Genomic DNA, 16,376 nt, shown 5'->3' on the forward strand with positions numbered 1-16,376 from the left:
TTGACATTTAAAACACAATAACTTTATTTCTACATTTTTTCTACCTTTCAACTCATAACAATATTATTCTCATTTGTAGTAACTTTAAACAGACGGTTGTCATGTCTGACTTCCATATCTCACATCATCTAGCTTTCTGTACAACAAACTACACAGAAAATGTTTTTGTCATAAACCCCTTTTACTTGAGTAGTCCATATCACAAAGTCAAAACATGACAAGCAGCAGATGTGTCAGACTGCAAAAGGTCGTATTGTAAAGTCTTAACTGCGTGAAGCAAAGACTGCAGTAATCATCCATCTGTCAGGCACATCTTAGACAGACATGCCAAATGGATAAGTAAAGAAAACAGCAGCAACCCATACCAGTATGAGCAGCCTGATTAAGAAAAGGTCATGTAGTGTGATATATGCCTTAATAAAAAGCAAGAGAGAAGCTTTTGAACAATTTCACGGTGTTCTCTGTTACACATTATTCTAAGTAATCCAGCCTTTGCTTGAATAAATTTTGTCAGAACATTGATAAGGAACATGCGTTTAATGCTAAACTATATGCATCAGGTCTTATTTGCACTGTGTTTAAACACAGTTTCATTAAGGATGTAGTTATAATGCCTTCCTACAATTACTGTAAAAGTTCAGGGTGACATGACTGCATAAACCTTGTGCATTTTAATTCAAATACAACAAATATGTAATTTATCATTTGTAACCCAATGTTTAAATTTAGGCCCAGATACATTTTATAATGTATTTGTTGTTTGTTTATGCATTTGAATATCTTGATTTACTCACTGTAGCACTTGCTGATAACATCACCATGATCATTCTGCAGAGTACCATTGCCACTTGGGTGATATTATTGTTCTTCTTTTCCTATACAGTATATGCACATGAAGAACATGTGCTATTAGAATTTCACTCTACATTGTAAAACTGGCAATAACAAACCAATAAACTTATAACCCTATAATGACGTCTATAGAATTACACTACGGATCTTTAACTAGGCAGAAAAAAAATCAAAACTGCTGAGCTTTTCGAGCAAAAGTGTTAGCGATAGTGGTGACAGGAAACTTAAATGATTTCTCTCTGTTGACAGTGGTATCATTTATAACAAGGGTGCAGGAGGTGAAAAGTTTCTCCGAAAATCCACCACTAGTTCCACTATTTTTCAGGTTGAGATTATTTTGCTAATGGCACCTCATCCTCATCTGAGATCAGGTTGATTAGGGTGGTGGCATTGCCAGTCTTCAGCAGTTTTATAGAGGGGGAGACGGGATCACACATTTGGGGAGAAATTGAATCTTGTTGAATCAAACAACAGATAAATCCACCACTGCCACGGTTTCTTTCTAAAAACACAAATGCAGTTTCCCCCAGTCTATGCATTTTAAACATTTGGGGTTGCATCGGTTTATCCATTGTGTTCACAGGCTTGTTGTTAGTCAGACCATGTTGGAGGCGTGACCACGGGGGAGCTGGGGTGGGCACTGCCCCCCCAGAGACAAGCCGTGTCCACCCTGCGAAATGCTCTGTATGTCCAATGAAAACTCTGGAGAAGAATAACATTTGATTTTCAAAACTGAGTTGCTTTCCAATTGTTCCGTTTGAATTTGGGGCGTATTCGTCAGTGCCTCCTCCACTAGACAGGCACCGTGCTGCTCACAGTTCACTTCACCGCACATTTTGCAGCATGTTTTGAACCTGTTGACCGCATTCTTTAATTAAAACAGCGTATACATTACATTCTTCTTTTATTTTGTGGTTGGTAACACCAAAGGCTATGCATAGGTGGCTTATTAAAAAGCAGACATCTTCAACCTCTGTCCTTCCGCAAGCTGCTGGCTCCAGCACCCATGCTACCAACATGGAGCACAGCGCACCCACGTCGGGAACTGAAACTCCAAAAGATGTAGATAAGCCTACACAATCCTCCAGCTCTGCGCCTGTGTCGGGTACTCCAAACCTCTGCCTTCAACAAAATATACAGTCCGGTCTGCCTGACTTAAATATGGATAGCCCATCCCAGCCCATTTTAATTAATTATCCCAAGCGCATTTGGAAAGACACTCAGATGTTTTAGTGCAAGCTGGTATCAGTCTCGACCATGGCTTGAATATTCTGTTGTCCGTGATGGCAGCTTTTGCTTTGCCTGCCGCAAATTTAGTTTTTCCAATTCTGACTGCGAGGACATATTCACCAAACACAGCTACACTAATTGGAAAAAAGCTCTAGAAAAAGACGGTGGCGGCTTTCACAAACACGCGTCTAGTATCCCGCACGTCAGAGCCATATCTGCATGGCAAGAGTATCAGCGCTGGGCAGAGACGGGTGAAAGCATAGTTCAACTACTGGGTCAAACCCAGATAGAAAAGAATAGATATTATGTGAAAAGCATTGGGGAGGCCGTTCAGTTCCTTGCAGTCAATGAACTGGCTCTGCGTGGTCACCATCACGAAGGTGGGGAGGAGGGACTTTTCCTTAAGTTCTTTGATTACACAAAAAGATGGCAAACTTGCAGAAATTGTAAAATACATCCCAGACAATTTAAAATACACATCCAATGTAATTCAAAATGAAATAATTGAGACTCTTGCCAAAATGGTGGTAAAAGATATCAGGACCAAATATGAAAAAGCTGACTCTCCTGGACTTTGCATTAAAAGTGATGGTACCAGGGATTGCTGTAACATTGAGAATTTGTCTGTAGTGATTAGATTTGTCCAGAACTCCATCCCTGAAGAACACCTGATTGGCTCTCATATGTTGTATACATTTGACTTTATTGATATTTACCTTGTAGATGTAGTTCTATATTTGTTCATAAAAAATAATAATACAAGTTCCATTGCCTCTGTTAATTTTATTGAACAATGTTTATGCCACAATTTTTGCTTTTATATGTTATATAAAACTATGTTGTTATTATTATTTTACCCCCCCTAGAAAAATGGGGATGGATGGATGGATGGATATTTTTTGCCCCGCCAGACAAGCCAAATGCCCACCCACACATGATATTCTGGTCACACCTCTGGACCATGTTAACAAGAGCACTACTGATCTTTGCTGTTTAAATCACTGCCTCTACTTTTAGGTCTACCTTCATGAGGTATTGGATCAGGTTAAGAAATGTCATACTTGGTGAGCCATCTAATTGTTCCCGTCCACATTGAAGCCAAATTCACTCATTGTTATCACCAGACATATTATACACCTGGCTGTGTTGGAGTACTGGGAGCGCAGTCATTGGTTAGAGAGAGAGAGAGACAGAGAGAGACAGCATACAGAATACTACCCTGTGGGGTCCTTGTGCTCAGGTTTAGGGAACCTGACTAATATTTGCTTAGCTTCACTATCTGATGTCTGTTTCTCAGAAAAGTGGAGATTCAGAGACATGTGGCATACTCTAATGTTATACTGAGAGATTTGCCATGGAGAAACCCTCATATGATAGTTTGAATAATGAATTGAAATCCACAAATAAGATCCTGTATTTTGTAAGAACTGAAAATACACTGAACTTAATTGTATAACATTATCAGTAAAAGTTCTAAAAATCTAAGAGTTGAAATTTTTCATTCAAAAATGCTTCCTTATTTCTTTCAGAAGAATCAAAAAGTGATGTCTGTATCTTCTAATCTTCTCTTTGCAGATTTTCTCCATGTACTACACATTCCTACCACACTTGAAACACATAATGTTTTATTTAATTGGTGACTTTAAATTACTAAGAGATTGACATCCTGTCCATGGTCAATTACTGCCTCATGTCTAATGCTTCCAGGCATGACTTTGGCTCACATCATTGAACTAAGAGAGAACTTAGAATGTGGCTGGATGAATTAATAGACTTTTATCATTTGTAACTTATGTGTTATTTATACTTTATTTTAATAACATAACTCAGTAATTTTTAATCTAATCTTTATTCTTGCAACAACATCCTGGACATACACATTTGTAAACCTTTTTTTTTTAAAACAAATGTCATAAATTCCAGGAGTAAATAAATATGTGGAAGACAGCCAAACAGAGGAAAACCCAGGGAGGAGGAAGCTTGTCATCTATTTTCTTCTCATGAGAAGGGAGCAACCCTGCAGGCAAATTTGTGAGGCGGGCAGGGTGGTCATCGAACTGAGGCACAAACTCTTATTTATAACCACATTGCATTCAGAATAGGATTACACAACACATGATATAAAGTTAACATTTTTACTGATTGGTCCTTTCAGGAGCATGGATTAACTATGATGTGCAATTCTTCATTGCTTATTTTCTGCATGCATGTACTGCTCAGCATTGTATATTTTATCTAACGGGTTAAAGTCTACAGTGAACCCTCGTTTATCACGGTTAATCCGTTCCAGACTCTATCGCGATAAATGAATTTTTGAGAAAGTAGGATTCTTTATTCATAAATCGAATATTTTCACAGTTAGAGTATAGAAAACCTGTTTACGACCTTCTAAATACGTTTTTTAACATTATTAGAGCCCTCTAGACATGAAATAACACCATTTAGTCACCATTACACTCGTATTACCCAATATATTAGACAAAATAAGAGAAAATAAGACATATTAGATGTTACAAATATCATATTATTATTATTGTACTGTACATTTAATTACACACACACACAGTTCTTACACACAACCACTAACCTATGAAGGCACAAGCTCAGAAGGAGAGTCTTCAGGTTGTAAGCTGGAGCGCTGATCGCACCCTCAGAGGACACAGACGCCCCTGGGAAAACTCCTGAAACAGCTGACAGTCTACCTTCACATTGCTCCTTACCCTTCTTACTTGTGCTATAACGCGCGATAAACCTCTCACGCAGTACTCCGCTTACTTAAAAGTATTGTGCAGCGCTTCTCAGCTTTGGAATTGGTTGTTTTGTTTCTCTTTCTCAGACATTCTCTGCTCCTGGTGGAACTGTCATCTCTGACTTATCATGGAGCACGTTTAAACTTTTGAAAAGAGACAAACGTTTGTTTGCAGTGCTTTGAATAAAGTTCTTTTTTTTCTACAACCTCCTGTGTCTCTGTGCAAATCTGTGACCCAAGCGTGACAAGATGGTGCAGTATCTTCAGCAGGTGCGTCATTGTCTTCTTCCGCTGAAGGAGTACTAGGAGTAGGCAGTGAGTGTCTGGGTGTGCGGCTGAAGAACATCTTGATAGGCAGTTGCTGGCACTGTCTTTTCATATGCGTGAGGAGGCTTTTGTAGGGTATTGCCATCTTTGATCATATCCAAGAGTTTCACCTTCTCCTGGATGGTAAGCATCTTCCTCTGGCGCTTAGTTTCATTGTCAGAAGGCTTAGAAAAAGCAGCACGTTTAGGAGCCATCGTGGGGCTTAGATAAAAGTTCTCAGAAAGCGCACGCGTAGTGACGTAAGCGTGTATGAGAAAAAATCGCGATAGAGTGAAGCCGCGAAAGTTGAAGCGTGATATAGCGAGGGATCACTGTATTCCTCTTTAGCATTCCACTCTTTTTTTTTGCGCAATACAATGTGAGGAGACATTCCATTTTAACCTTTCGATTTCTTATCAAGCTATTCCACAGCGCTAAAGCATGCTATCACTCATTAAGGCAGAAGCACTAAACTTTTTCTTGTACACAACGTAGGTCAAGGATTCCAGAAAAGGATTTTTTGCTTTTACATATGAGTTTAAAGTAAAAAAAAAAGTGCTGCATTAATCCCATCCTCATTTATGAACCAACCATAAGAAACCAAGACAATGACAATATTTGTTTAATATAATTTTGTTTTTCTTAGGCTAGGTTTTTTAAAATGTTTCTTAAAATTAGAAAGATTGAACTGTTTCTCCATTCAAGCCAAATAGAAAATTATTAAACACACCTACCAGAAGACATTTCCATGCATCTCCTTCACAGACACTGCCACCAGGGAAGGGTGCAGCATTCATCTGTAAAGCAACTCTGGAGGGGAGCAGGGGACATCATCCTTGATGCATGTCTTTTGAAAACTCATTTTATTTTAATTTTGTGGAACAGTGTAAATACATAAACATATGGTGTGTGTTTCTGTAATTTCTGCTTGATTTTTGACACTACTGTTTTTCGTTATCAAGATATTAGCAAAGTTCACATAAGTACAAAAAAAAACCTCAGCGATGAACCATTGGTTTAGAAAAAAAAAATACATTGAGTATTTGCAGACCTTTTTCACAAAATTCAGGGTGCAAGCATCTTTATCTGAGAGAAAAGGTGGTTATGCCTGGAACTTTGCATCCCATGCATGAAAGTGGCTGTAAATGGTATGATAATCAATGACTAGTTAGGATAGTTACTGCTGACTGAGCAGATAAATGAGTAGAGATGGTGCCTTAGACTAGACTAATTATTAATATTATAGATTATTAACGAGTAAGGAGAGATTGTGGCAATGATATTCACACCTTTGATGAGGACAGTTCTTATGTCACGATTTTTATTTCTTTTATTGCCATACATCATAATAAACATCATGTAAATAATCTCTTACTCATTCAGCTTAGTGTCACATATGTCATATTAGGGTTTTTAACTGTACTTAGTATATTAATATCAGATTATCTGAATATGGGATGTAAAAGAACATCATTTTAGTATAAAATCTAATCACTGTAAAACATTAAGGTTTTGTTCTTTTTCAATTTTTCTACATACTGCACAGTGGAGAATGATATGAGCATTGGCTTGCTGCACAAAACATACAGAAGCACAGGAAACAGGTATTCTTTGTTTCTATGTCACTTTCAAATGCTAAATCAAACACAAAAGATGTGGAAAATAATGCAAGGAGCATGCTGGAAAAAAATGGCATTTTTCCAGTGAAGCATATTACCAAAAAATAAAGTTCACTTTTAAATTCAATGAAAGTAACAGCCAGTTATTAATTACAAAATATAAATGTCACCGTGTCAGTACATTGTTTGTTGTACATGTCTTGTATATGAAGATAAATGAAAGCCCTTAGAGTACTGTACCAAAAAGTCATTAAACAGAAAAAAGCCATATTATCAAAGCTTAGTTGAAAAGGCTGCCTTATCAAAGAAACCAACATCAGTTCTGTGTATGCATGTTTCATTTTTAAACTTTCCCTAGGCTATTTCAATGTCAAATGTTAGATTTCAAGAATCACACAGATGTTCTCAAATGGACTGTAATTCCCTTTACATTCCTCTTTATTCATGTTTCCTGTTACAGCCTGTCAGTGTGTTATTTGATCATGGTGACAAATGCAAATAGCCCAATTATATTCAGCATTAATGTACCACAGGGGGTCTAAAATATATGCACACTGTGACACAGTAACGCTGTTAGAGAAACAAATATAGAAGCTGAATGATCTAAAGATCATACAAGAATTCAGGGAGCAGCACTCTATGAACCTTTAGTAAATCTGAAAATAACATATATTCTGAAAAAAAAGGACAACAAATAAATTTAGAATGGTTTATTTTTGTATAGTATTTTATTGCAAACTATGCTTGTAACTAAAACTGTAAAAAAATACAAAATAGCAGTAACATTTAAAACTAAGTTCCTAAACAGAATGCACCAACTCAAGCTGGACAGAAGAATTTTTAAGATAATGAATTTGAATTTTGCAGTCTATTTTTACTGAAAATTTGATAATGAGACACTCTGCAGGCATGTTTTATTGATAAACCACTTCAGTGAAAACACCATGAACAAAGCACAAGATCTTTTGCAGGCCGATATCCTTCTTTGCACCATAAACCAATAGGATAGCTTCCACTTCCCTGTGACCCTGAATTGGACTATTTGAGCTTGAAAGTGGAAGAATTAATGTTGTACTGTATATGTGTCCTCCAACCAGTGACTCTTGGTTAACTATCATCTATATATATAAAGGAGAGTTGGGATCCGTGTGACTGTGTTTGTGTGTTTGTGGAGGGACGGAGAGTTAAGGTGGGTGTTGGAGTCACGTGATCATCTCCCCTTCCATTCACCTCATTTCATTCACTTCATTTTGCTCCGAGCTGAGCTCCGCAGCTGACGCGGTCTTGCCGTCCTTTCTCCTTTACTGTTTAGTAGACGCGGTACGTACTGAATAGTATTTTTTCCTTTAGTGTTTCTACTTAGTGTTTCTTAGTGTTTAGTAGACGCTGTGTGCCGGTGTTCCCGGCGGTGTTGCAGTTTAATGTTACTTTCTACTTCGTTTTTGTACTTTAGTGTTTAATAATAAATAATAATTCATTACATTTATATAGCGCTTTTCTCAGTACTCAAAGCGCTAAAATAGTGAGTGATACTTAGCTGATAGCAGTGTAGAAGCAACACAGCACAACGCAGCCGGTAGGACAGGCGGGTGTGGTAGCATAGGTGAGCGGCGATAGCAAGCAGCAGGAGGAGGAAGCAGGATTTGGATGTTCCAATACACCGCCATAAACAGTAACGTTTGGTAATTTCAGGCGTGATCGCCCCGGAGCCATAAGCCATAAACCACGTTAGTATGAACATCAGATCAGTTCCCGGTCGTAGGGTACTGTAAGATGAAACGGGAGCAGATCAGCATAGCGAATATAATCACGGAGACAGATCATCCCGAGGTGCTAGATTGCCAGGTACAAAGAAATGTTCGTAGGTCTCGTCCCATGATCCACAGACTCAACTGTTCCCAGTAAAGTGGACTCCATAAAATCTGTAAATATTAAGCCAAATCCATGCAATTCGAGTCAGCTGTATCCACTGTATCCACGAACTATACGTACAATAAACGAAATAAAACAAGCGTAAGAAAGTGCAGAATTAAGGCGAATTTTGCGAAAAGTGTTGTTAACAGGGAGGAGCGGCAACAACAAGCATGCACCAGTGTCCCCTCACCTGCTATAATAAAGCAGTTATAATAAAGAAGTTTAGTAGACTTTGACTTTATCTCATTTAGTGTTCTTCCCGGCAGTGTTGCCGTTTTTTAGTGTTAGTGTCTACTTAGTGTTTGTGTTTAGTGTTATGGAAGGAGTGATCTTACCACTGTCAGATTTTGCAATGAATGAGTTGGTAAATAATGATTATTTATCAACAGATCACATGAGCAAATTCAACGAAATTTTAGCTGCGCATACAATTTTCCAACCTCAAGAGGTTTTGCTAATGTGGACTCCTGACATACCTATAATGCCCATTCCACAAAATGCAAAACATATTCAAATATTACCTTCTGCATCTACTGAACGAGTGACTCACTGGGTGTGTACCTATTATGATGGTGCTGTAATTCATGTCTATGACAGTTTAAACGCTGATAAAAAAGTCAACCTCACTGAAGAACAGCTTTGTTTCCTTCATGCTTTGTTTCCTTACAAACCTCCCATAGTTTATGAAGATGCACAGCAACAATTAAATCATACAGATTCTGGTGTATTCTCAATTGCATTTGCTGTGTGTATTTCAATAGGTATTGACCAAAGTGATCAAGTTTTTACTATTGCTTCAATGCGAAATCACTTACAAATAATTTTTGTTACTCGACAATTGCTTCCATTCCCTGTCAAAAGTAGCTGACAAGGCGACACCAGTTACAAGTATTCTGTGCGTTCAAAGACCTGTATGAAGTACGGCCACTAACACAGTCACTCATAAAAGGGGAGATGACTCAGTGCAGGAAAATGGGTATTGAAACTACCTTGGAAGACATGCAATCGATGAGGCGATTAAATGGATCTCAAGAGAGGTCTTCTAGGTTGGAAAAAAAGCGCTTGGCTGCCAAAACCATATATATACATATATACATACATATATATATATATATATATATATACATACATATATAACATATATATATACATATATATATATATACACATATATATACATACATATATACATATATATATACATACACATATATACATATATATATACATACATATATATATATATACACACATATATATATACATATACACATATATATATATATATATATATATATATATATATATATATATATATATATATATATATATACATACATACATATACACATATATATATATATATATATATATATATATATATATATATATATATATATATATATATATATATATATACATACATACATATACACATATATATATATGTATATATATATATATATATATATATATATATACACATACATACATATACATATATATATATACATATTTATACATATATATATACATACATATATATATATATATATATACAGTAATCCCTCCACCATCGCGGGGGTTGTGTTCCAGAGCCACCCGCGAAATAAGAAAATCCACGAAGTAGAAACCATATGTTTATATGGTTATTTTTAGATTGTCATGCTTGGGTCACAGATTTGCGCAGAAACACAGGAGGTTGTAGAGAGACAGGAACGTTATTCAAACACTGCAAACAAACATTTGTCTCTTTTTCAAAAGTTTAAACTGTGCTCCATGACAAGACAGAGATGACAGTTCTGTCTCACAATTAAAAGAATGCAAACATATCTTCCTCTTCAAAGGAGTGTGTGTCAGGAGCACAGAATGTCACATAGATAGAGAAAACAATCTCTAGCACACAAATCAATAGGGCTGTTTGCTTTTAAGTATGCGAAGCACCACGGCACAAAGCTGTTGAAGGCGGCAGCTCACACCCCCTCCGTCAGGAGCAGGGAGAGAGAGAGACAGAGTTTGTTTTTCAGTCAAAAATCAATACGTGCCCTTCGAGCTTTTAAGTATGCGAAGCACTGTGCAGCATGTCGCTTCACTAAGCAGCTGCACAAAAGATACCAACGTGAAGATAATCTTTCAGCATTTTTAGACGAGCGTCCGTATCGTCTAGGTGTGCGAACAGCCCCCCTGCTCAATCCCCATACGTCAGGATCAGAGAAAGTCTGTGCAAGAGAGAGACAGAGAAAAGTAAGCAATCTAGCTTCTCAGCCATCTGCCAATAGCGTCCCTTGTATGAAATCAACTGGGCAAACCAACTGAGGAAGCATGTACCAGAAATTAAAAGACCCATTGTCCGCAGAAATCTGTGAACCAGCAAAAAATCCGTGATATATATTTAAATATGCTTACTATAAAATCCGCGATGGAGTGAAGCCGCGAAAGGCGAAGCGTGATATAGCGAGGGATCACTGTATACATACATATACATATATACACATACAACAACAACAACAACAACATTTATTTATATAGCACATTTTCATACAAAAAGTAGCTCAAAGTGCTTTACATAATGAAGAGAAGAAAAATAAAAGACAAAATAAGAAATTAAAATAAGACAACATTAGTTAACATAGAAAGGAGCAAGGTCGGATGGCCAGGGTGGACAGAAAAAACAAAAAAAAACTCCAGAAGGCTGGAGAAAAAAATAAAATCTGTAGGGGTTCCAGGCCACGAGACCGCCCAGTCCCCTCTGGGCATTCTACTTAACATAAATGAAATAGTCCTCTTTGTAGTTCGGGTTTTCACGGAGTCACTTGATGCTGATGGTCATAAAGACTTCTGGCTTTTAATCCATCCATCATTGTTGGAACATCATGGTGCTTTGGGTAGATGGTGGTGGCGCACGCCACCACCAACAGGACACCGGAAAAGGAAAGAGAAGAGAGAGTAGGGGTTAGTACAGTTTTTGAATGAATAGTTATTATAATGAATTGGATATACAGAGTATCAGGAAGTTATGAGAAGGCCATGTTAAAATAATGTGTTTTCAGTAGTTTTTTAAAGTGCTCCACTGTATTAGCGTGGTGAATTCCTACTGGCAGGCTATTCCAGATTTTAGGTGCATAACAGCAGAAGGCCACCTCACCACTTCTTTTAAGTTTTGCTCTTGGAATTCTAAGGAGACACTCAGTTGAGGATCTGAGGTTACGATTTGGAATATAAGGTGTCAGACATTCCGATATATAAGACGGGGCGAGATTATTTAAAGCTTTATAAACCATAAGCAGAATTTTAAAGTCAATTCTGAATGACACAGGTAACCAGTGTAGTGACATCAAAACTGGAGAGATGTGCTCGGATTTTCTTTTCCTGGTAAGGATTCTAGCAGCTGCATTCTGCACTAATTGCAAACAATTTATGTCTTTTTTGGGTAGTCCTGAGAGGAGTGCGTTACAGTAATCTAGCCGACTGAAAACAAACGCATGAACTAATTTCTCTGCATCTTTCGATGATATAAGAGGTCTAACTTTTGCTATGTTTCTTAGGTGAAAAAATGCTGTCCTAGTGATCTGATTAATATGTGATTTAAAATTCAGATTACAATCAACGGTTACCCCTAAGCTTTTTACCTCCGATTTGACTTTTAATCCTAACGCATCCAGTTTATTTCTAATAGCCTCATTGTATCCATTATTGCCAATCACTAAGATTTCGGTTTTTTCTTTATTTAATTTGAGAAAGTTACTATTCATCCATTCTGAGATACAGGTTAGACATTGTGTTAGCGAATCAAGAGATTTGGGGTCATCAGGTGCTATTGATAAATACAGCTGTGTGTCATCAGCATAGCTGTGGTAGCTCACGTTGTGCCCTGAGATAATCTGACCTAATGGAAGCATGTAGATTGAGAAGAGCAGCGGACCCAAGATAGAGCCTTGTGGAACACCATATAGAATATCATGTGTCTTAGAGTTATAATTACCACAACTAACAAAGAATTTTCTCCCTGCCAGGTAGGATTCAAACCAATTTAAGACACTGCCAGAGAGGCCCACCCATTGACTAAGGCGATTCTTAAGAATATTATGATCAATGGTGTCAAATGCGGCACTCAGATCTAAGAGGATGAGAACAGATAAATGGCCTCTGTCTGCATTTACCCGCAAGTCATTTACTACTTTAACGAGTGCAGTTTCTGTGCTGTGATTTGTTCTAAAACCTGAATGAAATTTATCAAGAATAGCAGGTTTATTGAGGTGCTCATTTAACTGTATAATGACTGCCTTCTCTAGAATTTTACTTAAGAAAGGCAGGTTAGAGATGGGTCTATAATTTTCAAGAGCAGAGGGATCGAGATTATTTTTCTTAAGTAGGGGTTTAACTACCGCAGTCTTAAGACAGTCTGGGAAGACCCCCGTATCTAATGACGAATCTACTATGTCAAGAACATTATCAATAAGCACGCCCGATACTTCTTTGAAAAAATTAGTTGGTATTGGGTCAAGGGCACAGGTGGAGGGTTTCATTTGAGAAATTATTTTATGTAAATCAGATAAATCTATCCTAGTGAAAGACTTTAATTTGTTTATTATGGAGTACTGGGGTTTAGGAGGATCCTTAGTGTTGGGGAGATATACTATGTTATTTCTAATATCATTAATTTTTTGATTGAAAAATACAGCGATAGCCTCACAGGTTTTACTGGAAGTACTTAGGAGGCATTCCTTTGAGTTACCTGGGTTTAACAGATGATCAATTGTTGAAAATAAGACTCTGGGATTACTAGCATTGTTATTTATAATCTTAGAGAAATAGCAGCGCCTCTCAAGACGGACTGTGTTATTGTATTCTGTTATTTTAACTTTTAATATTTCATAGTCAATAGTTAGTTTAGTTTTCCTCCATTTACGCTCAGCTCTACGGCATGTTCTCTTTAAATCAGACACTCTTTGGGTCTTCCATGGTATAACAATGCTAGAAGATTTTTTAACTGTCTTTTCAGGTGCAACTAAGTCAACAGCAGCCCTCACTTTAGTATTAAATCTTTCCACCTTACTATTTACATTCTCCTCGCTATTATAATTGGCATTATAAACGGACTGATTGGTTAGAATGTTTTAAAGCTGCTGATGAGTCAAAGAAGCGTTTTTTAACAATATGCTTCTCATGAGTGTTTTCTATCATTATTTCTATATTAAAAAGTAGAAGAAAATGGTCTGATAGACCAATATCAATGACCTGCTTTATATCAACTTTTAGTCCTTTAGTAATTACTAAGTCTAACGTATGACCTGCTTTATGTGTAGGCTGATTAACGAGCTGTCTCAAATCAAAAGAGTCCAGGAGGTTCATAAATTCTTTTACTTTTTGGTCACATTGATTATCTATATGAAAATTAAAGTCGCCAACTATTAAGAGTGTGTCATAGTTCGTAATTAAGATTGACATCAAGTCAGAGAATTCCTCAAAGAAAGACGCGTTGAATGTTGGAGGTCTATACACGGATAATACTAGAACGTGAGAATCTCCCTGAATAATAATGGCGAGATACTCAAAAGACTTGAATTTACCAAAACTGATATTTTTACATTTTAACCTGCTTGAGTAAATGTTTCCTAGTCCTCCACCTCTCTTTCCTTGGCGATCAGCACGAGTAAAACTGTAATCCGGAGGCACAGATTTGATTAAAACAGCTGCGCCATCTGAGCTAAGCCACGTTTCACTTAGTGCAATAAAATCTATTTTTTTTATCACTAATAAGATCGTTGATAAAAAAACGTCTTGTTAGTTAAAGCTCTAATATTTAATAGTGCCATATTCAATGTTTCGGAGGAGCAGAGATGAATACTATGTGTGTTATTGATATATGGAACAGGAATTAAGTTATTTTTATTAGCGCCGCTCTGTGTGTATTTTTTGTTTAATCTATGATCAGTTCTTACAGTTTTAATACATTGTTCATCTAAAGTAGTAACTTTAATTAAATTATTGGTGTTTATGCCGTATTGCCTAGATTTTCTATGTGCATTCAGATTGGTTATTACAGTATTTATGTTGTGCACTTTTATGGAAGATTTTATTAAACAATTATCATGACTAAGCAAAGGAGTGGCATTTCGGAAGGGGTTAAAAGCAGAGATAGATAGCCAAGATAAACGAATTACCTTGGATATGTTCCGAAGCTATTCGGATGCAGGCCATCACGCTTGAAAAAACACGGTCTTTCCCAAAAGAGGTCCCAGTTGTTGATGAACCCGATGTCTTGATTCTTGCAGAAGCCCTGCAGCCAGTTGTTTAAACCAAGCAGACGACTGTAGTACTCGTTTGATCGTCTGACGAGAGGGAGTGGACCCGAGATGAATATCTTTGCCGATGGGGTCCTCTCCTTTGTGTCTTTAATTAATGCAGTGAAGTCTGCCTTGAGGATCTCGGACTGTCGGTGCCTTATGTCGTTTACGCCAGCATGTATAACAATGGCTCCAACTTCCCTGTTCTTGTAGATCGCCGGCGCACGTCTCGTCACATCTCGGACACGAGCACTGGGAAAACAAGAAACAAAAGATTTTCTATTAGGGCAAGTGATATTGAGGTTCCTAACAATAGAATCACCTACCACTATTATATCACCAGGAGCTGAAGGCGAACTGGGGACGCTTAGAGGGTCAAACCGGTTCTGCGTTACGATGCTTGCCTGTGCCGATGGAGGTGTTCTGGCCTTGAACCCCCGCCTGCATAGCTGAAATACACTGAGGTCATCATCGGTGTTGCTCCTACGAGGCGCGGGGGTGAAGTTGACTTGAGCGGCACAACTCGAGGTTGATGTTATGCTGATAACAGATGGCAAGGACGGTTTATCCAACAGCCGAGCCTTCAGATCTCTGAGGTATCTTCGTCTGGACAGAAGTTTCTGAATCTGTTCATCGAGTGCCTGGAGTTCCTCGACTACAATTTCAATGCGATTCACCTCACTATCGGCCATTGTCCGCTTCTGTTTCTGCTTCCGCTTCGTGCCCTAGGAAGAATGAGAGAGAGAGATAGGTTAGACAAATTTTCTTAGCTAGGACTTCTTCTTTCTAGCTAGGACATATATACACATATACATATATATATACATATATATATTGTAAAAGAACAACTCACAGAGCATAAAGGTTTGGGGTTTCCGGCCCCGTATACTGTAAAAAAAAGATTATTTTCTGTGACATGACCCCCCCTCCCCCCCCCCCAGCCCAGACCCATTGGTCAACACTGGCTTGAAGGTGACCCCAGCGATAAGTGACGGTGAACTTATAGGGCTGCAGGTCCAAAAACCACCTGGTGACTCGGGGATTCGACTTTTTGTGCAGGGCCATCAACTGGAGAGCAGCATGGTCTGTCACTAGAGTGAACTCGCGACCCAGCAGATAATACCGCAGATGAGTCACCACCCACTTAATGGCCAAGGCTTCCCTCTCCACTGCCGCATACCTGGTCTCCCGGTCCAACAGTTTCCGGCTCAGGTATATTACGGGGTGTTCGACACCATCAACGCTTTGGCTCAGCACGGCACCCCGGCCTGTGTCCGAAGCGTCTGTCTGGAGAACAAAGGGCAAAGAGAAATCTGGAGTGTGTAATATAGGTGCTGAAGTCAGGGCCTTCTTTAGGTCTTTATTGCTTGTTCCGCTTTATCGTTCCATACCACATACACAGGGGCCCCTTTCTTTGTG

The sequence above is a fragment of the Erpetoichthys calabaricus genome, chromosome 6, assembly GCF_900747795.2.
Source record: "Erpetoichthys calabaricus chromosome 6, fErpCal1.3, whole genome shotgun sequence".
NCBI classification, from domain to species: Eukaryota; Metazoa; Chordata; class Cladistia; order Polypteriformes; family Polypteridae; genus Erpetoichthys; species Erpetoichthys calabaricus.